We start from the raw sequence: 26,003 nt of genomic DNA, 5'->3' as shown, positions 1-26,003 counted from the left end.
GAAAGGGAAGAACATTTCTGCACAAAAAACGTGTCGCTCGGCAGGAAAATCCCCTTGATATTGCATTTTTTGAGATTTTTTTTTCCCGTTCTTTAGAAACGCTGCAAAAATACTGAAAGAATAGACATGAAACTGCTTCAAATCTGCAAGGATTCACTTTTCCTGGTACTATCAAACATAGCGTTTTTGGGAACTTGGAGCTCTATATTACAAATATGTCCGTCCCTCCAGTTGAAAGAAATTAACATTTTCCTGGAGGGAAGTTTATATTTTACATTATGTCAGTTTTTGTCTATCGATGATAAAGTGCAGTTTGCAGCAATTTTTATTGTGACATATACCCAAATCATTCACGAAAATATTTCACATTCAACGCGCGTCGGGCGGGCCTGCGTCCTCTCACATACCAGGCCTGAGTTTCAGTTCCAGTCTGACCCTGTTAATCATCTATGGTTTCCCTTCAGAGTGGAAAATGCTGAAAAATCGGAAGTTCCTGGGATCCATTTTTGAACAGAATATCAGAACCAAATCAAAACCGATGATTCAGGAAATGGACATAATGGGGTAAGTCCCAACTCTAAGGTACAAGTCTATGGCATACAGTCTGTAAAAGACGACAGAGTAGGCTGCTGTTGAGCATCGGTGGCTTCTTCTCTGATGTTCCTCGCTCATCCATGTCTTATAATACCACATTTCCCCTAGGGACACAAAGTATGACGAGCGCCACTCCTTCTGGTGATAGGTTATACCCAACAGATGGGGCAGCGCCACTCCTCGTGGTGATGGGTTATACCCAACAGATGGGGGAGCGCCACTCCTTGAGGTGATAGGTTATACGCAACAGATGGGGGAGCGCCACTCCTCGTGGTGATGGGTTATACCCAACAGATGGGGGAGCACCACTCCTCGTGGTGATGGGTTATACTCAACAGATGGGGGAAGTTGCAGAATGGCTTGTTATGGTGCAAGAACAATGTGGACATTGTTTTTTTTTTTGTTGTTTTAACTATTATGTCTTTATGTTCTTTATTTTTTTCCTACAGACCCTCCCAGCTAACTCCAAGCAAGTCCCTGATCTCAGAAGTTGAAAGGTTTGGGTTACTTTGAGCTTTAATGCATGCATTTACTTTTTTTAGAATCCCATCTTACGAAAAATATAGGATATCCAACTTCTTGGACTCCAAAAATAAGGGGGCTGCAGCCTGGAAGTAACCCCGCTGCCCTTTTTAAAGAATATGCTGGTGTGGGGCAGCTACCCAGATTTTCACTGTGCAGGAGAACTGCAGCTAAGCCCATTCACTTTGCTGGATCTATGCTGTCGTTCCGCTGCACAGTGGAGGCCATGATGCCAATGTGCAGGGAATGACTGTGAAAGGGGCTGTTCCTCATTACCAGCATCAGTGCCCCTTTATTATATTAGAGATTGACCCCAACAGATCATAAATTGATGGTGTACCCTTGCATTATACTGCTGCCTTCCTTTTTTTATCAGTTCACCCGTGAAACCAGATTACATGATTGTGGCGGAACCTCCTGTAGGACACCCAAGTTTTCTGGTGGCTGAAGTCTCTTTACCTAAAGTGGTGAGAGCCTTAGATGTGGTTTAGGATTGTGACCTTTTTGTATTTCATGTGATTTCCAATAGTCTTCCTTTATTAAAAGTCTATGCCAACCTCGTGCTACCGGTCCTCCTCTGCCAACTTTTATCATCACAGCTTTGATGTGTCCACAGTAGCCAATTGCTGGCAGCTGTGACACATTTGCTGGATGATGATGATATCATTTTTTTTTCATACCATGGTGGGTTGTTTGCAAGCTGTTGGAATGAGAAAGAAGATCTCTGTAAACGACTGTCAGCAGAGAACGACTGTTCAAACCAAGCACAGACGCCCAGTGCTTCACGGCGGGACCAGTCATTTATATAAACCTCCCCCCCTGCTTGTTTCCCCTCCATCTCCACCATCACCTCTTCTTTGACAGTTCTGGCTTCATAGATCCAGACAGGAGATAGAGGGAAAACAAGCTGCTGGGAAGATGTATATATTTTTATTTAATTATATAGTGCCATTGATCTCATGGTGCTGGTGCATATAAATGATGTTATAATGATGATATAAATGATGAAAGAGGTTTGTTGCAATAGTGTAGAACACGCCGCTCTTTATTTTTTCTATATTAATGCGACATTTGGAGGAATCGCACAGAAAATGCTTTAAATGTCTTTATTTTTTAATTTCATTTTTCTCATGTCCATGATTCACATTGCGTTAAATGAGGCATAATGAAGATGAAGAATGTTTCAGCTAATGCAGCCTTCATCAGACAGGATAATGTAGCTTAAGGGGACCCACTTGGTTAAATATAGGGGTCAGTTCTGGTCTTCCCAAAAAGCAGATTAAGTAGTCACCACACGGGAATCTGGTGATTACTGGGTTTGCTTTTGGGGACCCCAGATTTCTTCATATAACCAAGTGGGCCTTCTGACTAATGAAGGCTACGTTATCTGAAATTCTGGTACCATTCATTATGCCTCACTTAAAGGGGTTGTCTGGCACTTTAATATTAATGACCTATCCTAAGGATATTCCATTAGTATTAAAGTGGTGGACAACCCCTTTTAATGCCGTGTGAATCCTAAAAAATATTTGAAGCCTTTTCTGTGAGCAGTTCCTCCACGTGTCAGATTTAATGTATGAGACGTGTGGAGCTACACAGTAACTTCTAGTTGGCCACGTATCAAGATAAAAGTTTAGATTTTTGTGCACTTGTTGGTTACAACTTTCTTTCCCGTACAGAAGCGTTCAGCGACATAAGCGTTGTTACCACTCTGGTCTTCTCTTTACAGTCTTCTGCTAGATCTCTTGTGTTGGACTTGGATGAAGACAGAATAGTCAGACGTCCCGATTTGTATCATCTAGACGTCTTCATTCCTTACAATATCATCCAAGAACAAAGTGGAGCTCAGTTCAACAAGGACAGTAAGGTGAGACAATTAAGCAAAGCTGGACATGTCTTATAGCCCATTCTGAAATCTCCTTCTTAAAGAGGTTCTCTGAGAAAATGTATATAATAAAATTTTAAAAAATGTATACATTTATTTAGCAAAAATAAATTCTTTTAATTGGTGGATAATTCTATGTGAATACTTTTATTCCCAAAAATGGCAAAAGTATTCTCGGAGTGATACCTTTATTGGCTAACCAGAAAAAAAAATATATATATGCAAGCTTTCAGAGCACAGAGGCTCCTTCTTCAGGCAATATTACAAATGAATTCTTAACATTTGTAATCCTGCCTGAAGAAGGAACCTGTGTGCTCTGTAAGTTTGCATATATATATATATTTTTCTGGTTAGCCAATAAAGGTATCACTCTGAGAATACTTTTGCCATTTTTGGGCATAAAATTATTTCCATCAAATTTTCTGGCTAACACGGTACCACAATATAAATTTGTACTGTACATCACAATTAGGGGATGATAATTGCATATGGACATAATGGCCAACGATGTCAGCAGCCATCCATCCTAGATGGGTGAAGGTAAACTGTTTGAGACGGACATCTCTGACCTACCTGTTGGAATCAAGAACGTGCATCTATGTCATCAATTGACTGATTGATCACGTCCATGAGTCAACATGTTGTAAACCTGTCATGGTGAGCGAGCCGATAGGATGCTGCCCCTCACCCTGACAGGAACTTATCTATCACAACATATAGTTGCCCAGAGACATCTGAATGCATCGGCTTTCCTTTATGCCATTCATCAAACATGTCGTATATTTTGTGTATAGCGAGTCACAAGCCTCGCACTGCTCTGCGTCTTATCATTTGGTTCTATGAGCTGCAGTAAAACGTGACGTATATTCCAGGTGCTGACTATCACAATGCCGGTCCAGCCAGCATAGCGGTGGGCTCAGAAGATCAGCTTTGGAAATCGTTCCTCTTATATAGATCCAGTGGATCCTACTTACATTCGCTGCTGTTTACATTGTATGGTTACAAGTCTATTTAGACTTCAATATGACTCCAGAATAAATTTTTGTCTTTCTTATACTTGCCGTATATTTTTCCCAAGGAAGGGGTTTAGGTATTGTGCTTTTTTTTTTTTTTATTTCTACTGTAATATTTCATAATATCTGTGAATAAGTCTTGAAAATAATTTGCATTGAAAAGGTTGAGATCCTCTGAATCTACAGGGATTTTTAGGAATTAAAAATCTACAGCAGTAAATCTGCAGCAGAATTTAAATTTTGCACCATGTCTGGATTTAGTAGCAGCTGCCCCTTTAAATGGAATATGTCAGCAGGTTTTTGCTACCCCATTTGAGAGCAGCATAATCCGAGGCCCTGATTCCAACGATGTATCACTTACGGGGCTGCTTGGTGTTATTTTGATAAAATTGCAGTTTTTTTTTTCTCATGCAGATCTCTGAATGCTGAGCTCTGTATAATAACCCCACCCCTGATTGTTCAGACACAAATATATCTGTTGAAAATAGTCTGGTGTAGGCCCGAGAAATACAAGTGTGGTTTTGCAGTTCCACGGGTCAAATCTCTGTATTATCCTGCTTTTTTGCATTTTTTGCTGTAAAGAAAAACAGTACTGTCTCCTGATTGTTCAGACACAAATATATCTATTTAAAATTTTCTGGTATACCCCAGTAAACAATAACTGTGGTTTTGCCATTCCACGGTAAAAAATCTCTATTATTCACCTTTTGGTATTTTTTCCGTAAAGAAAAACAGTAATAATTTCTCCCTGATTGTTCAGATTGTTTAAAAGAGTCGGGTGTAGGCCAGAGAAATAGAACTGTGGTTTTCCTCTTCCACGGTTCTGATCTACTTTATTACCCTTTTTCCATTGATGGTGCGAGTGTAAGCTATTTTACTTACTTTACAATGGGCAAGGCGCGTGGCAAGGGACATGGAAGTGGACGTTCTGGTGATGGTGCATGCAGAGGACGGGGCCGTGGCCAAGGTGAAAATGTGCCACAACCAACAGCCATATCTTCTCGCTCCCACTTCTTGACCGAATTACTAGGGAAGCACAGAACAACACCAGATCAGTGTGAACAGGTTATTAATTGGATAGCAGATAATACTTCCAGTTACCTGGGCACCACCACCTCCGGTCTGTCTTCCACACGGTCAACTCTTAGTAGCCATGAGTCTCGACCGCATACTCCTCCTCACCCTGATGCTCCTCCCTCCCACCATGCCTAGTGTCATCAGACAGCAACTGATCCCACACTTGGACACTCTGAAGAGCTGTTCACTGGTCCATTTCCAGATTTGTGCCCCTCGCCTGCTCCGCTTGAAGTGGTGGAAGAGGAGATCCCATGTAGAGATGCCCAAATATTTGAACAGCCACTGCCAGAGGAAGTCAACGCTGGCAATTTGTCACAAGAGGTTGACGATGACGAGACACAATTGCCAGGAAGTGAGGAGGAGGATCGTGGTGCGCAAGTGGAAGAGGAGGAGGTGGTGGATGATCTAGTAACTGACCCAATGTGGCAGGAGGACATGCAGAGCGAGGCCAGCAGCAGACAGGGTGAGGGAGGCAGAGTACCCCAATAGGCAGAAAAAAGCAGTGTAGTGGCCGCACACAGAAGGCCGGCAACAGTTCCCCGTAACACCAACACGAGGGACGTTGCCAGTACAACCTGTAGGTCTTCCAGAGTCTGGAATTTTTTTAAAGACTCTGCTGATATCCCCAAAAAGGCCATTTGTACCACCTGCCATGCCAGCATCAGCAGGGGTGACAAAACTACCAGCCTGACCACCACCAGCATGATCAGGCACATGGCAGCAAAGCACCCGACTTTGTGGGGCGAACCCCAGGGTCCATGACCAGTGTCAGCGGGTGTCACCTGTTGTGTGTGCATGGCAATCCCCTGTCCATACTGCATGCAAAGATGCCCCCTCCTCTCAGTCTTTATGGCAGTCTCTCAAGAGTGTGCAAAGCAGTCATCAAAGCAAAAGGTGGCTACTTTGAAGAACCTAGAATATAAGACATATTTTCAGTTGTTTCACACTTTTTGTTAAGTATATAATTCCACATGTGTTAATTCATAGTTTTGATGCCTTCAGTGTGAATGTACAATTTTCATAGTCATGAAAATACAGAAAAATCTTTAAATGAGAAGGTGTGTCCAAACTTTTGGTCTGTACTGTATGTACCATCTTGACAAACTTTGAGGAGTCCACCAAGATGGTGAGTGGCGATGACGCCATCATTAGCGTCAGCATTCCACTTGTCTGTCTTTTGCAATGCTCTCTGCAGAGAATTAAAGAGGAGGCATTGCAGCCAGAGTATGATGAGATGGATCAAGAAGCCGTAGCGGTCGATTACACACAGCCCAGCCTCATCTCATCCCAAAGTGCATTGGGGGACAATGAGGGAGAGGAGGAGGAAGAAGAACAGGAGCTTGTATCATGCGCTGTAGACGGTAGTACCTGTACAACTGTCATACTGTCAGTTCAGCGTGGGTGGCCTGAGGACAGGGGGGGGGGGAGGAGGAGAGCATGGTCAGTCGTCATCTTGGTGAGGACACGGAAGTCTTGCCCGTTACCAGTCTGGCACGCATGGCTGACTTTATGTTACTCTGCCTTAACCGTGACCCTCGCGTTGTCAAAATGTTGGGTGACAGTCATTACTGGTTGGTGACACTTTTAGACCCCCGCTACAAGGAGAACTTTCACTCTCTTATTCCTGAGGTGGAGAGGTCTACGAAAATGGGGCAGTACCAGAAGGCCCTTGCTGCAGAACTGTTAAAAAAAAATTCCCATCTGAACACGCTAGCGGCAGAGGTCACAGTTCGATGACCAACCAAGGCGTACAAGCGAGAGAGAGGCAACTCCAATCCAGCAGAGGCAGGGGAACACTGTCAACATTCTGGGACAGTTTTCTGAGACCTGCCCAGCTTACAGGCCCTCAGGCGCGGGGTACTCTCACAAGCAGTGGAAAGTTTCAAAAGATGGTGAGGGAGTACCTTGCCGACCGTACCAGCGTCCTCCGTGATTCCTCTGTGCCTTTTAATTATTGGGTATCCAAGCTGGACACTTGGAATGAAATCGCTCTGTACGCCTTGGAGGTCCTGGCCTGCCCTGCCGCTAGCGTGTTATCGGTGTGTGTTTTTAGTGCTACTGGGGTAATTATAACTGATAAGCGCACTCGCCTGTCAACTGACAATGCTGACAAGCTGACCCTTATCAAAATGAACAGTAGCTGGATTGGGCCAGACTTCTCATCACCACCAAATGACAGCAGAGTAACATAAAGTCAAATCCACTGTGTTATTTCGGAAGGTGTATTCACATGCACCGCTTCACACCCACACATGGGTATACGCTTCCTCATTTCGGCTGTTTTATGTTCTTCTCCTTATCCTCAGCCTCCACCACCACTATACCACCAGGGTGACCGTGGTCCGTGTTGCCATTATTGAAAGTTCCTCCGTCCTTATTTTTGTCAGCTTTTGCTTGGAAGGCATAAGCAAAGACTGTGGGAGACCCACTCCCCAATAATGGGAATAATATTTTTAAAATGCTGTACTGTATGGCTCTTGTAAGGGGCATTAAAAGCGTCTTGTTAAGCTACTGCGACCTCCACCACTTTTCCGAGGGGCATTCAAACCGTCTTGTTAAGCTACTGCGATCTCCACCACTTTTCCGAGGGGCATTAAAACCGTCTTGTTAAGCTATTGTGACCTCCACCACTTTTCCGAGGGCCATTAAAAGCGTCTTGTTAAGCTACTGGGACCTCCACCACTTTTCCGAGGAGCATTAAAACCGTCTTGTTAATCTACTGGGACTTCCACATCTCTTCCAAGGGGCATTCAAACCGTCTTGTTAAGCTACTGGGACCTCCACCACTTTTCTGAGGGGCATTAAAAGCGTCTTATTAAGCTACTGGTATGTCCACCACTTTTCCGAGGGGCATTAAAAGCGTCTTGTTAAGCTAGTGGGACCTCCACGTCTCTTCCAAGGGGCATTCAAACTGTTTTGTTAAGCTACTGGGACCTCCACGTCTCTTCCAAGGGGCATTCAAACCGTCTTGGTAAGCTACTGCGACCTCCACCACTTTTTCGAGGGGCATTAAAAGCGTCTTATTAAGCTACTGGGACCGCCACCACTTTTCCGAGAAGCATTAAAACCATCTTGTTAAGCTACTGGGACCTCCACGTCTCTTCCAAGGGGCATTCAAACCATCTTGGTAAGCTACTGCGACCTCCATCACTTTTTCGAGGGGCATTAAAAGCATCTTATTAAGCTACTGGGACCTCCACCACTTTTCCGAGAAGCATTAAAACCGTCTTGCTAAGCTACTGGGACCTCCACGTCTCTCCCAAGGGGCATTCAAACCGTCTTGTTAAGCTACTGGGACCTCCACGTCTCTTCTGAGAGGCATTAAAAGAGTATTGTTAAGCTACTGGGACCTCCACCACTTTTCCGAGGGGCATTAAACCGTCTTTTTAAGCTACTGGTACCTCCACGTCTCTTCCAAGGGGCATTCAAACCATCTTGTTAAGCTACTGGGACCTGCACCACTTTTCCAAGGGGCATTCAAACAGTCTTGTTAAGCTACTACGACCTCCACCACTTTTCCAAGGGACATTAAAACCGTCTTGTTAAGCTACTGGGACCTCCACTTTTCCGAGGGGCATTAAAAGCATCTTGTTAAGCTACTGGGACCTCCACCACTTTTCCGAGGAGCATTAAAACCATCTTGTTAAGCTACTGTGACCTCCACGTCTCTTCCAAGGGGCATTCAAAGCGTCTTGTTAAGCTACTGGGACCTCCACCACTTTTCCGAGGGGCATTAAAAGCATCTTGTTAAGCTACTGGGACCTCCACCACTTTTCCGAGGAGCATTAAAACCATCTTGTTAAGCTACTGTGACCTCCACGTCTCTTCCAAGGGGCATTCTAACCGTCTTGTTAAGCTACTGTGACCTCCACGTCTCTTCCAAGGGGCATTCAAACCGTCTTGTTAAGCTACTGGGATCTCCACTTCTCTTCTGAGGGGCATTAAAAGCGACTTGTTAATCTTCTGTGACCTCCACCAGTTTTCCGAGGGGCATTAAAACCGTCTTGTTAAGCTACTGGGACCTCCACGTCTCTTCCAAGGGGCATTCAAACTGTCTTGTTAAGCTGCTGGGACCTCCACGTCTCTACCAAGGGGCATTCAAACCGTCTTGTTAAGCTACTGCGACCTCCACCACTTTTTCGAGGGGCAGTAAAAGCGTCTTTTTAAGCTACTGGGACCTCCACCACTTTTCCGAGAAGCATTAAAACCGTCTTGTTAAGCTACTGGGACCTCCACTTCTCTTCCAAGGGGCATTCAAACCATCTTGTTAAGCTACTGGGACCTCCACGTCTCTTCTGAGAGGCATTAAAAGCATCTTGTTAAGCTACTGTGACCTCCACAACTTTTCCGAGGGGCATTAAAACTGTCTTGTTAAGCTACTGGGACCTCAACGTCTCTTCCAAGGGGCATTCGAACCGTCTTGTTAAGCTACTGGGACCTCCATGTCTCTTCCAAGGGGCATTCAAACCGTCTTGTTAAGCTACTTGGACCTCCACGTCTCTTCCGAGGGGCATTAAAAGCGTCTTGTTAAGCTAGTGTGACCTCCACCACTTTTGCGAGGGGCATTAAAACAGTCTTGTTAAGCTACTGGGACCTTCACGTCTCTTCCAAGGGGCATTCAAACCGTCTTGTTAAGCTACTGGGACCTCCACGTCTCTTCCAAGGGGCATTCAAACCGTCTTGTTAAGCTACTGCGACCTCCACCACTTTTCCAAGGGGCATTAAAATCGTCTTGTTAAGCTACTGGGACCTCCACCACTTTTCTGAGGAGCATTAAAACCGTCTTGTTAAGCTACTGGGACCTCCACGTCTCTTCCAAGGGGCATTCAAACCGTCTTGTTAAGCTACTGGGACCTCCACTACGTTTCTGAGGGGCATTAAAACCATCTTGTTAAGCTACTGGGACCTCCACCACTTTTCTGAGGAGCATTAAAACCGTCATGTTAAGCTGCTGGAACCTCCACGTCTCTTCTGAGGGGCATTAATAGCGTCTTGTAAAGCTACTGTGACCTCCACGTCTCTTCCAAGGGGCATTCAAACCGTCTTGTTAAGCTGCTGGGACCTCCACGTCTCTTCTGAGGGGCATTAATAGCGTCTTGTTAAGCTACTGCGACCTCCACCACTTTTCCAAGGGGCATTAAAACCGTCTTGTTAAGCTACTGGGACCTTCACGTCTCTTCCAAGGGGCATTCAAACAGTCTTGTTAAGCTACTGGGACCTCCACGTCTCTTCCAAGGGGCATTCAAACCGTCTTGTTAAGCTACTGGGACCTCCACGTCTCTTCCAAGGGGCATTCAAACCGTCTTGTTAAGCTACTGCGACCTCCACCACTTTTCCAAGGGGCATTAAAATCGTCTTGTTAAGCTACTGGGACCTCCACCACTTTTCTGAGGAGCATTAAAACCGTCTTGTTAAGCTACTGGGACCTCCACGTCTCTTCCAAGGGGCATTCAAACAGTCTTGTTAAGCTACTGGGACCTCCACTACGTTTCTGAGGGGCATTAAAGCCATCTTGTTAAGCTACTGGGACCTCCACCACTTTTCTGAGGAGCATTAAAACCGTCATGTTAAGCTGCTGGAACCTCCACGTCTCTTTTGAGGGGCATTAATAGCGTCTTGTTAAGCTACTGTGACCTCCACGTCTCTTCCAAGGGGCATTCAAACCGTCTTGTTAAGCTGCTGGGACCTCCACGTCTCTTCTGAGGGGCATTAATAGCGTCTTGTTAAGCTACTGCGACCTCCACCACTTTTCCAAGGGGCATTAAAACTGTCTTGTTAAGCTACTGGGATCTCCACGTTTCTTCTGAGGGGCATTAAAAGCGTCTTCTTAAGCTACTGTGACCTCCACCACTTTTCCGAGGGGTATTAAAACCGTCTTGTTAAGCTACTGGGACCTCCACCACTTTTCCAAGGGGTATTAAAACCGTCTTGTTAAGCTACTGGGACCTCCACATCTCTTTTGAGGGGCATTAATAGCGTCTTGTTAAACCACTCTGAACTCCACAGCTCTTCCAAGGGGCATTGATATGTTGTTTTTAATTAACTCTAACCTCCACGACTCTTCGAACGGGCATTGCAGTTCCTCTTAATTTTTGGCAGCTTTTTCTTGGAAGGCATAAGCAAATACTATGGGAGACCCACTCCCCAATAATGGGAATAATGTTTGTAATATGCTGTACTGCATGGCTCTTGTAAGGGGCATTGCAAGCTCCTTCGTCCTAATTTTTGGCAGCTTTTGCATGGAAGGCATAAGCAAAGACTATGGGAGACCCACTCCCCAATAATGGGAATAATGTTTGGAATATGCTGTACTGCATGGCTCTTGTAAGGGGCATTGCAAGTTCCTCCGTCCCAATTTTTGGCAGCTTTTGCTTGGAAGGCATAAGCAATGACTATGGGATACACACTCCCCAATAATGGGAATAATGTTTGTACTATGCTGTACTGTATGGCTCTTGGAAGGGGCATTAAAAGCCCCTCTTCCGAGGGGCATTCAAACCGTCTGGTTAAGCTACTGGGACCTCCACGTCTTTTCCGAGGGGCATTAAAACCATCTTGTTAAGCTACTGTGACCTCCATGTCTCTTCAAAGGGACATTAAAACAGTCTTCTTAAGCCACTCTGAACTCCACAGCTCTTCCTAGGGGCATTGAAATGTTGTTTTTAATTACCTCTAACCTCCACAACTCTTCCAACAGACATTGCATTTCCTCCTAATTTTAGTCAGCTTTTGCTTTTCAATGCACAGGCGAAAACTAAGGGAGACCCACTCCCCAATAGTGGGTAGAAGGTTTTTAGTACGCTGTAATCCACGTCTGTTTCAAGGGGCATTGCAGTTCCTCATAATTTTTGGAAAGCCTTCCATTCACTGTTTAGGCCAACAGTGTACAGGAGACCCAGTTGCTATAAATGGAAAAAACTGTTTAGTTAAGGCCCTCTGACCTCCATGTCATTTCCAAGGTACATTGGAGTGCCTCAAAATTTTTGGTAGGCATTGCACTCACTGTATGCCCTATAACTGTGTAGCCAAACTGCTCCTTTTGTTACAGAAACATATCCTACAAGACATATGTGGTTGACTGGCCTGATATTGATGTGAATGGTCCCTGTTCCTCCTGCTCTCCTTTGCCACCACCTCATCCATCATTCATCACCTGAAGCTTTGTTTTAACGGGAGTCATAGAACTGGGATAGTAGCAGGAAAACATCCAGCAATCCTCGGAGGAGGTAGGATATGCGCCAAAACGCTGACCACCTCAGGCCTTGCCGCTACTACATACATGCGCTTGCATTCCAACAAAACAAAGCAGATGCTAACTTGTATCATCATCATGGTCCTCACCTTGGCACTCTCAACTCCCCTGATGGAGAAGCCAGGGCCCACCGGAGGAGTCTGGTTCTCTGGTGGGCTCGTCCAATGCTGCCCTAAAGCAGGCCAGGCTAAGAAAAGTGTGTGGGGGGATGTTCCAAGGAGAAATAGGGGCGGCTGGGGACCGTTTATGGACACCCGGCTGCCCCCAGGCGGCTGGCGACCGAGTATGGACACCCGGCCGCCCCCTGGCGGTTGGGGACCGAGTGTGGACACCTCGCCGCTGGGCGGCTGGGGACTGAGTATGGATACCAGGCCGCCAACGCTGCCATGACATGGTGGCCAGATTCCGCCTCCAGATGCCTAAAAGGCCCAATTTCAAGTGCAAGCAAGCAGTATGGTATTGCAGCCTGGGGGTGGGTGGGTGGTTGGCTGCATATTTGCGCTTGCATTGCAAGGAATGGGGGAGGTACAATTGAACCCTGCCCTGGCACAAGAACTTGCACGGGGATAGTTGCAAGTCTGCATCTTCTGATGCGGCAAGGATGACGTCTGATGGGCACACTTTTAGGCAGTGACCGGGGAGTCAGAGATGCTTCCAGGGGTCTTCCCCATGCTGTCCCCATGTCTTTTCAGCACTGTATGCATGTGTCACACAGCACATGGCCAGATAAGGTTGTAAAATGTTAAAATGACATTTCCCGGTGAATGCATTTGTCACGGTTGAAGCAATACAAAAGTGCAAAAACGCATTAAAAATGCTACTTGTGAACATAGCCCAAGGTGTGGAGGAGTATTTATTTTTTTTTTGTTATTTATTTTACCTTATACACAAGTCTTTACCCTGGAAAGGAACTTCCTTAACATATTTCACAGGAAAGCAGTTTCAGTTTAGTTTTTGAACGTTTTATTGTGAGCCCTTAAAAGTGGCTTAATACCTCTGACCACGTTGTTGACAGAAGTGACCTGGGGGTCAGAAATGCTTCCTGGGGCGATCCCCATGCTGTCCCCATGTCATTTGAGCACTGTTACTATCGTTTTGGGCACTTGTTAGGCTTTTAAAAGACAGCCGGGGATGCCGCCGCAAAAATGCTCGGGTCTCCCATAGACTAACATTGGGCTCGTGGCTCAGGTCGAGCAACCGAGTATCATGGCGAGCTCGGCCCGAGCTTTGAGCACCCGAGCATTTTAGTGCTCACTCTTCACTACTAAATACCCTTCATTATTTATTATTTTTGCACTTTGCGATTTACCCATTTACTTCTAGTTACTTGGGTATTTTGCTTGCCTTTGGTTTTTCTTTGTCTAGTGTCCTTGTGTGAACATGCATTTACATTTTGCATGCACATCAATTTATGTTTCAGTTCAGACTTCTAGGTTTTTTCTTTGTAGTTCAGTGTGCTTTAGTACATATTAGGGTGTGGCCACCCTTTGTCTGAGCTGAAATGTTTATTCTGCCTCAGGTCTATGCTTCTACTAGGGGGTCAGTCTCTCTGCCCTTATCCATGTGTACGTCACTTGACAAATGGTAAGGTTTTAATATTAGAGTTAGGATTGTCCCATAAGGGTTGCCGTGACGTTGCGGGATAGCTTTTACATTATTTTGATCAAAATTATGTTAACTAAATACCCTTCATTATTTATTATTTTTGCACTGTGCGATTTACCCATTTACTTCCAGTTACTTGGGTATTTTGCTTGTCTTTGGTTTTTCTTTGTCTAGTGGCCGTGTGTGAACATGCATTTACATTTTGCATGCACATCAATTTATGTTTCAGTTCAGACTTCTAGGTTTTTTCTTTATATGCTATATATGCTGTATGTGCGGGAAGGGAGCTTGTCTGTACACTGCTTGCTATGTGTGGGGGAGGGAAGCTGTCGGACAAAGAGGGGTCCTGCAAACATCCAACTAATGGCCCCCCATATATATTACAGGAAGGTAGGTCAAACCCAAGGATTTTTGCTGGAGCAGCCGACCATGTGCTGTGTATGGGGCCATCTCCCCCACACATATAACCACATTCATGTATATGGGGGAGTCGGGATGTGTTGTGTGGACAAGCGTCCGGTCTAAAGCTAACTAGTGTATGGGCACCTGAGACTAAGGCAAGTTATCATCCAGAAAGTCATTCTCCAGCCTGCTGCAAAAATGCCGGATAGAGAAAGCCTTTTATCTCCTAGGCCAGATCTCACTGGAGGGGAAGCAAGAAGAAAAAAGGAGAAATGTAAAATAAGACACAAGTTCAGACAGTTGTCATCCAAAACTTTATCTGGTATCGACCAAGAAAATTACAATCAGTAAAAGTATAATCCACATTTAGGAAAAACACAGATGAGCTGCGGGACCATCGCTTCTTCTTCTGGGACTTTTTGGCGGACAGGTTGCTCTGCTGTCGGAGGCCTTTCTTGCTCTTGGACTTCTCCTTCATGTGGATTCTGAAGACTAGGAGGCTCCTGAGGGTCCCTCTTTCCTGCCGGCAGCTCAGAATGACTTGGAGATATGTTTCCTTCAGTCCAGGAAAGCAAGAGAGGAAAAAGATGAATGTGATGTAATAACAAGACAAAGCTAAAAAAAAACATGTATAAAAAATCATGTAACTGCAAACTGCACAAAAATGACTCCAATAACGTAAGTGCTGTAGTATTAAAGAACCTGCAAAACGAGTGGTGTGAAAAGACCTGGGACTTGTCAGGAATATGTAATGTTTTGTCTAAAATGACAAAAAAAAAGAAAAGATTCAAGGGATGAGCAGCATTTTATAACAGGTAAAAAATATACAAATTTGTGACAAGTGATCGGTATTAAGTATTGTGGATGATAACCAGACGTTTATTTCAAATGAAGAGTTTAATGAACGTCTTGTATTCGGCCAATTGGAACCTTCCCGGAAATGTCTGCGCCGGTGATAAAATCTACTTACTAATAGAGCTCCCGACTGGACACAAAGAACTGCAGCTCATGGAGGAATGAAGCTTCTTTCCTTCTCAGCCAAGAACTTCTTATACCAGTCCCGTACGGCCTCTATCATGTCCTGATATCTAGCAGAAAGAGAAAAAATCAATTATAAACTAAATAAAATTTATTAAAGAAAAAAAAACCTCCTGCAAACATGAAGCATTTGTAGCAAAGCACAGCCATTATTTACAGAGCACAATTGTTTTACTTTATTCTATATTAGTGGCCGCTCTGTGCAAAAACTTGTGGGAAATTACTGCAGCACTAATATTGTCCGTCCAGAGAGCACCCAAGTATTCCCCAATTTCTGACTCCACCGCCCGATTGCCCCCACAAGCACAATGCTGCACCGCTGTCACCTGCCTGGTACAGGCTCCTTTATAGGGTCCTTTCAGCTGTTGTTCACCAAGATGTGAAGTAATCCGAGTACAGGGTTTCCCATGTCTGAGTGCAGGGGTGGAGAGCAGAGAGGATCAGACAGGGACAGGCCCATACACAGACTGCTGGTATATAGAGGACAAATCTCGCTGAACAGCAGCTACAAGAAGCTTCTGGATGGGGGCAGTGGGGGTGAGACAGCACTTCAGCAACGTGTTTGGGAGAGAAGGAAGAAAATAAGCAAATGAAGAATATTTATAAAGTTCACAAGTCTGCATTGTGAGGAGGATAATTACATGAAGAAAACCCTCTAGGTGCAGCGTCCGCAACCGGAAAACCGCCCCAAGGTCCACCTGTGTCATCAGCGCCCCCCTGCTGGACCCCTAATCAGTTGTACTGCAGACTCAGATGATTGATAGTGACACTAGGTCAGCTCTTTCCCTATGGCGGCAATAGCTGACCATCCTGTGGACAGGACAGGTGCCGGATCATTCAGTCCTTTCCCTCTTCCCCAACGTGAAGCAAACATCCCTCTGACCAGACAAACATCCCCCTGACCAGGCAAACATCCCCCTGACCAGGCAAACATCCCCCTGACCAGGCAAACATCCCCCTGACCAGACAAACATCCCCATGACCAGCAAACATCCCTCTGACCAGGCAAACATACAACCCCTTTTTTTCTTTCCCATTTTACTTGCTTTATTAATTTCACCTCCAACATTACTGACAACTCCAAGTTCAAGAGTTTGATAGTCTCATCTCCTGCCTTTGTATGTGGAGGAGGCAATAAACAGCCGTATACATCCTAAACCTGTCACAAGGACTTTCTCTGCAACTCCCTACTCTCAGCTTTCCCCCTGTAACAATCCACCTTTTTCTCTTTCTCGCTCATACATTTCAGACACTTTATTAACATGTTAATCATATTTCCAAACTTACTGCATTCCACTTCATCTGATCATACATCACCGTTTAAAAGAATCACAATCACTTACTTGTCTGCTGCGGTAATTCTTGAATTGTTTTCTTGCTGTTGCTTGGTCTTATTTTGCTGTTTGCTGTCCTTAAACCACCATCTGCCGCACAGTGTCCACATCTTGTTTCACCGGGTCGCTCTTTTGATCCCTGCAACAACAGACACTATGCGAGTATGACTTCACATGTGACATTTCCAAGTCCCTTGACCATTGTGGTGCCAATGGAGTACCCCTTTTCTCGTTATCATGCCACCGAAGTACACCATTTCCCGCTAGCATGCCACCGTAGCTCCCCTTTTCCCGTTAGTATGCCACCGGGCACACCTATTCCCGTTAGCATGCCATCGGAGCACACCTATTCCCGTTAGCATGCCACCGGAGCACCCCGTTTCCCGTTAGCATGCCACCGGAGCACCGCTTTTCCCATTAGCATGCCACCGTAGCACACCTTATCCCGTTAGCATGCCACCGGAGGACACCACTTTCCCGTTGGCTTGCCACCGGAGCACGCCACTTTCCCGTTGGCTTGCCACCGGAGCACGCCACTTTCCCGTTGGCTTGCCACCGGAGCACGCCACTTTCCCGCTGGCTTGCCACCGGAGCACGCCACTTTCCCGCTGGCTTGCCACCGGATCACGCCACTTTCCCGCTGGCTTGCCACCGGAGCACGCCACAGTTCCGCTGGCTTGCCACCGGAGCACGCCACAGTCCCGTTGGATTGCCACCGGAGCACGCCACTTTCCCGTTGGCTTGCCACTGGAGCACGCCACTTTCCCGTTGGCTTGCCACCGGAGCACGCCACTTTCCCGTTGGCTTGCCACCGGAGCACGCCACTTTCCCGTTGGATTGCCACCGGAGCACGCCACAGTCCCGTTGGCTTGCCACCGGAGCACGCCACAGTCCCGTTGGCTTGCCACCGGAGCACGCCACAGTCCCGTTGGCTTGTCACCGGAGCACGCCACTTTCCCGTTGGCTTGCCACCGGAGCACGCCACAGTCCCGTTGGCTTGCCACCGGAGCACGCCACAGTCCCGTTGGCTTTCCACCGGAGCACGCCACAGTCCCGTTGGCTTGCCACCGGAGCACGCCACAGTCCCGTTGGCTTGCCACCGGAGCACGCCACTTTCCCGTTGGCTTGCCACCGGAGCACGCCACTTTCCCGTTGGCTTGCCTCCGGAGCACGCCACTTTCCCGTTGGCTTGCCACCGGAGCACGTCACTTTCCCGTTGGCTTGCCACCGGAGCACGCCACTTTCCCGTTGGCTTGCCACCGGAGCACGCCACTTTCCCGTTGGCTTGCCACCGGAGCACGCCACTTTCCCGTTGGCTTGCCACCGGAGCACGCCACTTTCCCGATGGCTTGCCACTGGAGCACGCCACTTTCCCGTTGGCTTGCCACCGGAGCACGCCACTTTCCCGTTGGCTTGCCACCGGAGCACGCCACAGTCCCGTTGGTTGCCACCGGAGCACGCCACAGTCCCGTTGGCTTGCCACCGGAGCACGCCACAGTCCCGTTGGCTTGCCACCGGAGCACGCCACAGTCCCGTTGGCTTGCCACCGGAGCACGCCACAGTCCCGTTGGCTTGCCACCGGAGCACGCCACTTTCCCGTTGGCTTGCCACCGGAGCACGCCACTTTCCCGTTGGCTTGCCACCGGAGCACGCCACAGTCCCGTTGGCTTGCCACCGGAGCACGCCACTTTCCCGTTGGCTTGCCACCGGAGCATGCCACTTTCCCGTTGGCTTGCCACCGGAGCACGCCACTTTCCCGTTGGCTTGCCACCGGAGCACGCCACTTTCCCGTTGGCTTGCCACCGGAGCACGCCACTTTCCCGTTGGCTTGCCACCGGAGCACGCCACTTTCCCGTTGGCTTGCCACCGGAGCACGCCACTTTCCCGATGGCTTGCCACCGGAGCACGCCACAGTCCCGTTGGCTTGCCACTGGAGCACGCCACAGTCCCGTTGGCTTGCCTCCGGAGCATGCCACTTTCCCGTTGGCTTGCCACCGGAGCACGCCACAGTCCCGTTGGCTTGCCACCGGAGCACGCCACTTTCCCGTTGGCTTGCCACCGGAGCACGCCACAGTCCCGTTGGCTTGCCACCGGAGCACGCCACTTTCCCGTTGGCTTGCCACCGGAGCACGCCACTGTCCCGTTGGCTTGCCACCGGAGCACGCCACTGTCCCGTTGGCTTGCCACCGGAGCACGCCACTGTCCCGTTGGCTTGCCACAGGAGCACGCCACTGTCCCGTTGGCTTGCCACCGGAGCACGCCACTTTCCCGTTGGCTTGCCACCGGAGCACGCCACTTTCCCGTTGGCTTGCCACCGGAGCACGCCACTTTCCCTTTGGCTTGCCACCGGAGCACGCCACAGTCCCGTTGGCTTGCCACCGGAGCACGCCACTTTCCCGTTGGCTTGCGACCGGAGCACGCCACAGTCCCGTTGGCTTGCCACCGGAGCACGCCACAGTCCCGTTGGCTTGCCACCGGAGCACGCCACAGTCCCGTTGGCTTGCCACCGGAGCACGCCATTTTCCCGTTGGCTTGCCACCGGAGCACGCCACTTTCCCGTTGGCTTGCCACCGGAACACGCCACTTTCCCGTTGGCTTGCCACCGGAGCACGCCACTTTCCCGTTGGCTTGCCACCGGAGCACGCCACTTTCCCGTTGGCTTGCCACCGTAGCACGCCACTTTCCCGATGGCTTGCCACCGGAGCACGCCACAGTCCCGTTGGCTTGCCACCGGAGCACGCCACTTTCCCGTTGGCTTGCCACCGGAGCACGCCACTGTCCCGTTGGCTTGCCACCGGAGCACGCCACTGTCCCGTTGGCTTGCCACCGGAGCACGCCACTGTCCCGTTGGCTTGCCACCGGAGCACGCCACTGTCCCGTTGGCTTGCCACCGGAGCACGCCACTTTCCCGTTGGCTTGCCACCGGAGCACGCCACTTTCCCGTTGGCTTGCCACCGGAGCACGCCACTTTCCCTTTGGCTTGCCACCGGAGCACGCCACAGTCCCGTTGGCTTGCCACCGGAGCACTCCACTTTCCCGTTGGCTTGCCACCGGAGCACGCCACTTTCCCGTTGGCTTGCCACCGGAGCACGCCACTTTCCCGTTGGCTTGCCACCGGAGCACGCCACTTTCCCGTTGGCTTGCCACCGGAGCACGCCACTTTCCCGTTGGCTTGCCACCGGAGCACGCCACTTTCCCGTTGGCTTGCCACCGGAGCACGCCACTGTCCCGTTGGCTTGCCACCGGAGCACGCCACTTTCCCGTTGGCTTGCCACCGGAGCACGCCACTGTCCCGTTGGCTTGCCACCGGAGCACGCCACTTTCCCGTTGGCTTGCCACCGGAGCACGCCACTTTCCCGTTGGCTTGCCACCGGAGCACGCCACTTTCCCGTTGGCTTGCCACCGGAGCACGCCACTTTCCCGTTGGCTTGCCACCGGAGCACGCCACTTTCCCGTTGGCTTGCCACCGGAGCACGCCACTTTCCCGTTGGCTTGCCACCGGAGCACGCCACAGTCCCGTTGGCTTGCCACCGGAGCACGCCACTTTCCATTTGGCTTGCCACCGGATCACGCCACTTTCCCGTTGGCTTGCCACCGGAGCACGCCACTGTCCCTTTGGCTTGCCACCGGAGCACGCCACTTTCCCGTTGGCTTGCCACCGGAGCACGCCACTTTCCCTTTGGCTTGCCACCGGATCACGCCACTTTCCCGTTGGCTTGCCACCGGAGCACGCCACTTTCCCGTTGGCTTGCCACCGGAGCACGCCACTTTCCCGTTGGCTTGCCACCGGAGCACGCCACAGTCCCGTTGGCTTGCCACCGGAGCACGCCACTTTCCCGTTGGCTTGCCACCGGAGCACGCCACTTTCCCGTTGGCTTGCCACCGGAGCACGCCACAGTCCCGTTGGCTTGCCACCGGAGCACGCCACTTTCCCGTTGGCTTGCCACCGGAGCATGCCACTTTCCCGTTGGCTTGCCACCGGAGCACGCCACTTTCCCGTTGGCTTGCCACCGGAGCACGCCACTTTCCCGTTGGCTTGCCACCGGAGCACGCCACTTTCCCGTTGGCTTGCCACCGGAGCACGCCACTTTCCCGTTGGCTTGCCACCGGAGCACGCCACTTTCCCGTTGGCTTGCCACCGGAGCACGCCACTTTCCCGATGGCTTGCCACCGGAGCACGCCACAGTCCCGTTGGCTTGCCACTGGAGCACGCCACAGTCCCGTTGGCTTGCCTCCGGAGCATGCCACTTTCCCGTTGGCTTGCCACCGGAGCACTCCACAGTCCCGTTGGCTTGCCACCGGAGCACGCCACTTTCCCGTTGGCTTGCCACCGGAGCACGCCACAGTCCCGTTGGCTTGCCACCGGAGCACGCCACTTTCCCGTTGGCTTGCCACCGGAGCACGCCACTGTCCCGTTGGCTTGCCACCGGTGCACGCCACTGTCCCGTTGGCTTGCCACCGGAGCACGCCACTGTCCCGTTGGCTTGCCACAGGAGCACGCCACTGTCCCGTTGGCTTGCCACCGGAGCACGCCACTTTCCCGTTGGCTTGCCACCGGAGCACGCCACTTTCCCGTTGGCTTGCCACCGGAGCACGCCACTTTCCCTTTGGCTTGCCACCGGAGCACGCCACAGTCCCGTTGGCTTGCCACCGGAGCACGCCACTTTCCCGTTGGCTTGCCACCGGAGCACGCCACTTTCCCGTTGGCTTGCCACCGGAGCACGCCACTTTCCCGTTGGCTTGCGACCGGAGCACGCCACAGTCCCGTTGGCTTGCGACCGGAGCACGCCACAGTCCCGTTGGCTTGCCACCGGAGCACGCCACAGTCCCGTTGGCTTGCCACCGGAGCACGCCACAGTCCCGTTGGCTTGCCACCGGAGCACGCCATTTTCCCGTTGGCTTGCCACCGGAGCACGCCACTTTCCCGTTGGCTTGCCACCGGAACACGCCACTTTCCCGTTGGCTTGCCACCGGAGCACGCCACTTTCCCGTTGCCTTGCCACCGGAGCACGCCACTTTCCCGTTGGCTTGCCACCGTAGCACGCCACTTTCCCGATGGCTTGCCACCGGAGCACGCCACAGTCCCGTTGGCTTGCCACCAGAGCACGCCACAGTCCCGTTGGCTTGCCTCCGGAGCATGCCACTTTCCCGTTGGCTTGCCACCGGAGCACGCCACAGTCCCGTTGGCTTGCCACCGGAGCACGCCACTTTCCCGTTGGCTTGCCACCGGAGCACGCCACAGTCCCGTTGGCTTGCCACCGGAGCACGCCACTTTCCCGTTGGCTTGCCACCGGAGCACGCCACTGTCCCGTTGGCTTGCCACCGGAGCACGCCACTTTCCCTTTGGCTTGCCACCGGATCACGCCACTTTCCCGTTGGCTTGCCACCGGAGCACGTCACTTTCCCGTTGGCTTGCCACCGGAGCACGCCACTTTCCCGTTGGCTTGCCACCGGAGCACGCCACAGTCCCGTTGGCTTGCCTCCGGAGCATGCCACTTTCCCGTTGGCTTGCCACCGGAGCACGCCACAGTCCCGTTGGCTTGCCACCGGAGCACGCCACTTTCCCGTTGGCTTGCCACCGGAGCACGCCACAGTCCCGTTGGCTTGCCACCGGAGCACGCCACTTTCCCGTTGGCTTGCCACCGGAGCACGCCACTGTCCCGTTGGCTTGCCACCGGAGCACGCCACTGTCCCGTTGGCTTGCCACCGGAGCACGCCACTGTCCCGTTGGCTTGCCACCGGAGCACGCCACTGTCCCGTTGGCTTGCCACCGGAGCACGCCACTTTCCCGTTGGCTTGCCACCGGAGCACGCCACTTTCCCGTTGGCTTGCCACCGGAGCACGCCACTTTCCCTTTGGCTTGCCACCGGAGCACGCCACAGTCCCGTTGGCTTGCCACCGGAGCACTCCACTTTCCCGTTGGCTTGCCACCGGAGCACGCCACTTTCCCGTTGGCTTGCCACCGGAGCACGCCACTTTCCCGTTGGCTTGCCACCGGAGCACGCCACTTTCCCGTTGGCTTGCCACCGGAGCACGCCACTTTCCCGTTGGCTTGCCACCGGAGCACGCCACTTTCCCGTTGGCTTGCCACCGGAGCACGCCACTGTCCCGTTGGCTTGCCACCGGAGCACGCCACTTTCCCGTTGGCTTGCCACCGGAGCACGCCACTGTCCCGTTGGCTTGCCACCGGAGCACGCCACTTTCCCGTTGGCTTGCCACCGGAGCACGCCACTTTCCCGTTGGCTTGCCACCGGAGCACGCCACTTTCCCGTTGGCTTGCCACCGGAGCACGCCACTTTCCCGTTGGCTTGCCACCGGAGCACGCCACTTTCCCGTTGGCTTGCCACCGGAGCACGCCACTTTCCCGTTGGCTTGCCACCGGAGCACGCCACAGTCCCGTTGGCTTGCCACCGGAGCACGCCACTTTCCATTTGGCTTGCCACCGGATCACGCCACTTTCCCGTTGGCTTGCCACCGGAGCACGCCACTGTCCCTTTGGCTTGCCACCGGAGCACGCCACTTTCCCGTTGGCTTGCCACCGGAGCACGCCACTTTCCCTTTGGCTTGCCACCGGATCACGCCACTTTCCCGTTGGCTTGCCACCGGAGCACGCCACTTTCCCGTTGGCTTGCCACCGGAGCACGCCACTTTCCCGTTGGCTTGCCACCGGAGCACGCCACTTTCCCGCTGGCTTGCCACCGGAGCACGCCACTTTCCCGCTGGCTTCCCACCGGAGCACGCCACAGTCCCGTTGGCTTGCCACCGGAGCACGCCACAGTCCCGTTGGCTTGCCACCGGAGCACGCCACAGTCCCGTTGGCTTGCCACCGGAGCACGCCACAGTCCCGTTGGCTTGCCACCGGAGCACGCCACAGTCCCGTTGGCATGCCACCGGAGCACGCCACTTTCCCGTTGGCTTGCCACCGGAGCACGCCACTTTCCCGTTGGCTTGCCACCGGAGCACGCCACAGTCCCGTTGGCTTGCCACCGGAGCACGCCACAGTCCCGTTGGCTTGCCACCGGAGCACGCCACAGTCCCGTTGGCTTGCCACCGGAGCACGCCACAGTCCCGTTGGCTTGCCACCGGAGCACGCCACTTTCCCGTTGGCTTGCCACCGGAGCACGCCACTTTTCCGTTGGCTTGCCTCCGGAGCACGCCACTTTCCCGTTGGCTTGCCACCGGAGCACGTCACTTTCCCGTTGGCTTGCCACCGGAGCACGCCACTTTCCCGTTGGCTTGCCACCGGAGCACGCCACTTTCCCGTTGGCTTGCCACCGGAGCACGCCACTTTCCCGATGGCTTGCCACCGGAGCACGCCACTTTCCCGTTGGCTTGCCACCGGAGCACGCCACAGTCCCGTTGGCTTGCCACCGGAGCACGCCACTTTCCATTTGGCTTGCCACCGGATCACGCCACTTTCCCGTTGGCTTGCCACCGGAGCACGCCACTGTCCCTTTGGCTTGCCACCGGAGCACGCCACTTTCCCGTTGGCTTGCCACCGGAGCACGCCACTTTCCCTTTGGCTTGCCACCGGATCACGCCACTTTCCCGTTGGCTTGCCACCGGAGCACGCCACTTTCCCGTTGGCTTGCCACCGGAGCACGCCACTTTCCCGTTGGCTTGCCACCGGAGCACGCCACTTTCCCGCTGGCTTGCCACCGGAGCACGCCACTTTCCCGCTGGCTTCCCACCGGAGCACGCCACAGTCCCGTTGGCTTGCCACCGGAGCACGCCACAGTCCCGTTGGCTTGCCACCGGAGCACGCCACAGTCCCGTTGGCTTGCCACCGGAGCACGCCACAGTCCCGTTGGCTTGCCACCGGAGCACGCCACAGTCCCGTTGGCATGCCACCGGAGCACGCCACTTTCCCGTTGGCTTGCCACCGGAGCACGCCACTTTCCCGTTGGCTTGCCACCGGAGCACGCCACAGTCCCGTTGGCTTGCCACCGGAGCACGCCACAGTCCCGTTGGCTTGCCACCGGAGCACGCCACAGTCCCGTTGGCTTGCCACCGGAGCACGCCACAGTCCCGTTGGCTTGCCACCGGAGCACGCCACTTTCCCGTTGGCTTGCCACCGGAGCACGCCACTTTTCCGTTGGCTTGCCTCCGGAGCACGCCACTTTCCCGTTGGCTTGCCACCGGAGCACGTCACTTTCCCGTTGGCTTGCCACCGGAGCACGCCACTTTCCCGTTGGCTTGCCACCGGAGCACGCCACTTTCCCGTTGGCTTGCCACCGGAGCACGCCACTTTCCCGATGGCTTGCCACCGGAGCACGCCACTTTCCCGTTGGCTTGCCACCGGAGCACGCCACAGTCCCGTTGGCTTGCCACCGGAGCACGCCACAGTCCCGTTGGCTTGCCACCGGAGCACGCCACAGTCCCGTTGGATTGCCACCGGAGCACGCCACAGTCCCGCTGGCTTGCCACCGGAGCACGCCACAATCCCGTTGGCTTGCCACCGGAGCACGCCACTTTCCCGTTGGCTTCCCACCGGAGCACGCCACTTTCCCGTTGGCTTGCCACCGGAGCACGCCACAGTCCCGTTGGCTTGCCACCGGAGCACGCCACTTTCCCGTTGGCTTGCCACCGGAGCACGCCACTTTCCCGTTGGCTTGCCACCGGAGCACGCCACTTTCCCGTTGGCTTGCCACCGGAGCACGCCACTTTCCCGTTGGCTTGCCACCGGAGCACGTCACTTTCCCGTTGGCTTGCCACCGGAGCACGCCACTTTCCCGTTGGCTTACCACCGGAGCACGGCACTTTCCCGTTGGCTTGCCACCGGAGCACGCCACTTTCCCGATGGCTTGCCACCGGAGCACGCCACAGTCCCATTGGCTTGCCACCGGAGCACGCCACAGTCCCGTTGGCTTGCCTCCGGAGCATGCCACTTTCCCGTTGGCTTGCCACCGGAGCACGCCACTTTCCCGTTGGCTTGCCACCGGAGCACGCCACAGTCCCGTTGGCTTGCCACCGGAGCACGCCACTTTCCCGTTGGCTTGCCACCGGAGCACGCCACTGTCCCGTTGGCTTGCCACCGGAGCACGCCACTGTCCCGTTGGCTTGCCACCGGAGCACGCCACTGTCCCGTTGGCTTGCCACCGGAGCACGCCACTGTCCCGTTGGCTTGCCACCGGAGCACGCCACTTTCCCGTTGGCTTGCCACCGGAGCACGGCACTTTCCCGTTGGCTTGCCACCGGAGCACGCCACTTTCCCTTTGGCTTGCCACCGGAGCACGCCACAGTCCCGTTGGCTTGCCACCGGAGCACGCCACTTTCCCGTT

The sequence above is a fragment of the Phyllobates terribilis genome, unplaced genomic scaffold (genome assembly GCF_046119375.1).
Source record: "Phyllobates terribilis strain yellow unplaced genomic scaffold, ASM4611937v1 Scaffold_178__1_contigs__length_3940740, whole genome shotgun sequence".
Classification (NCBI taxonomy): Eukaryota; Metazoa; Chordata; class Amphibia; order Anura; family Dendrobatidae; genus Phyllobates; species Phyllobates terribilis.
This window is presented reverse-complemented; position numbering follows the sequence as displayed.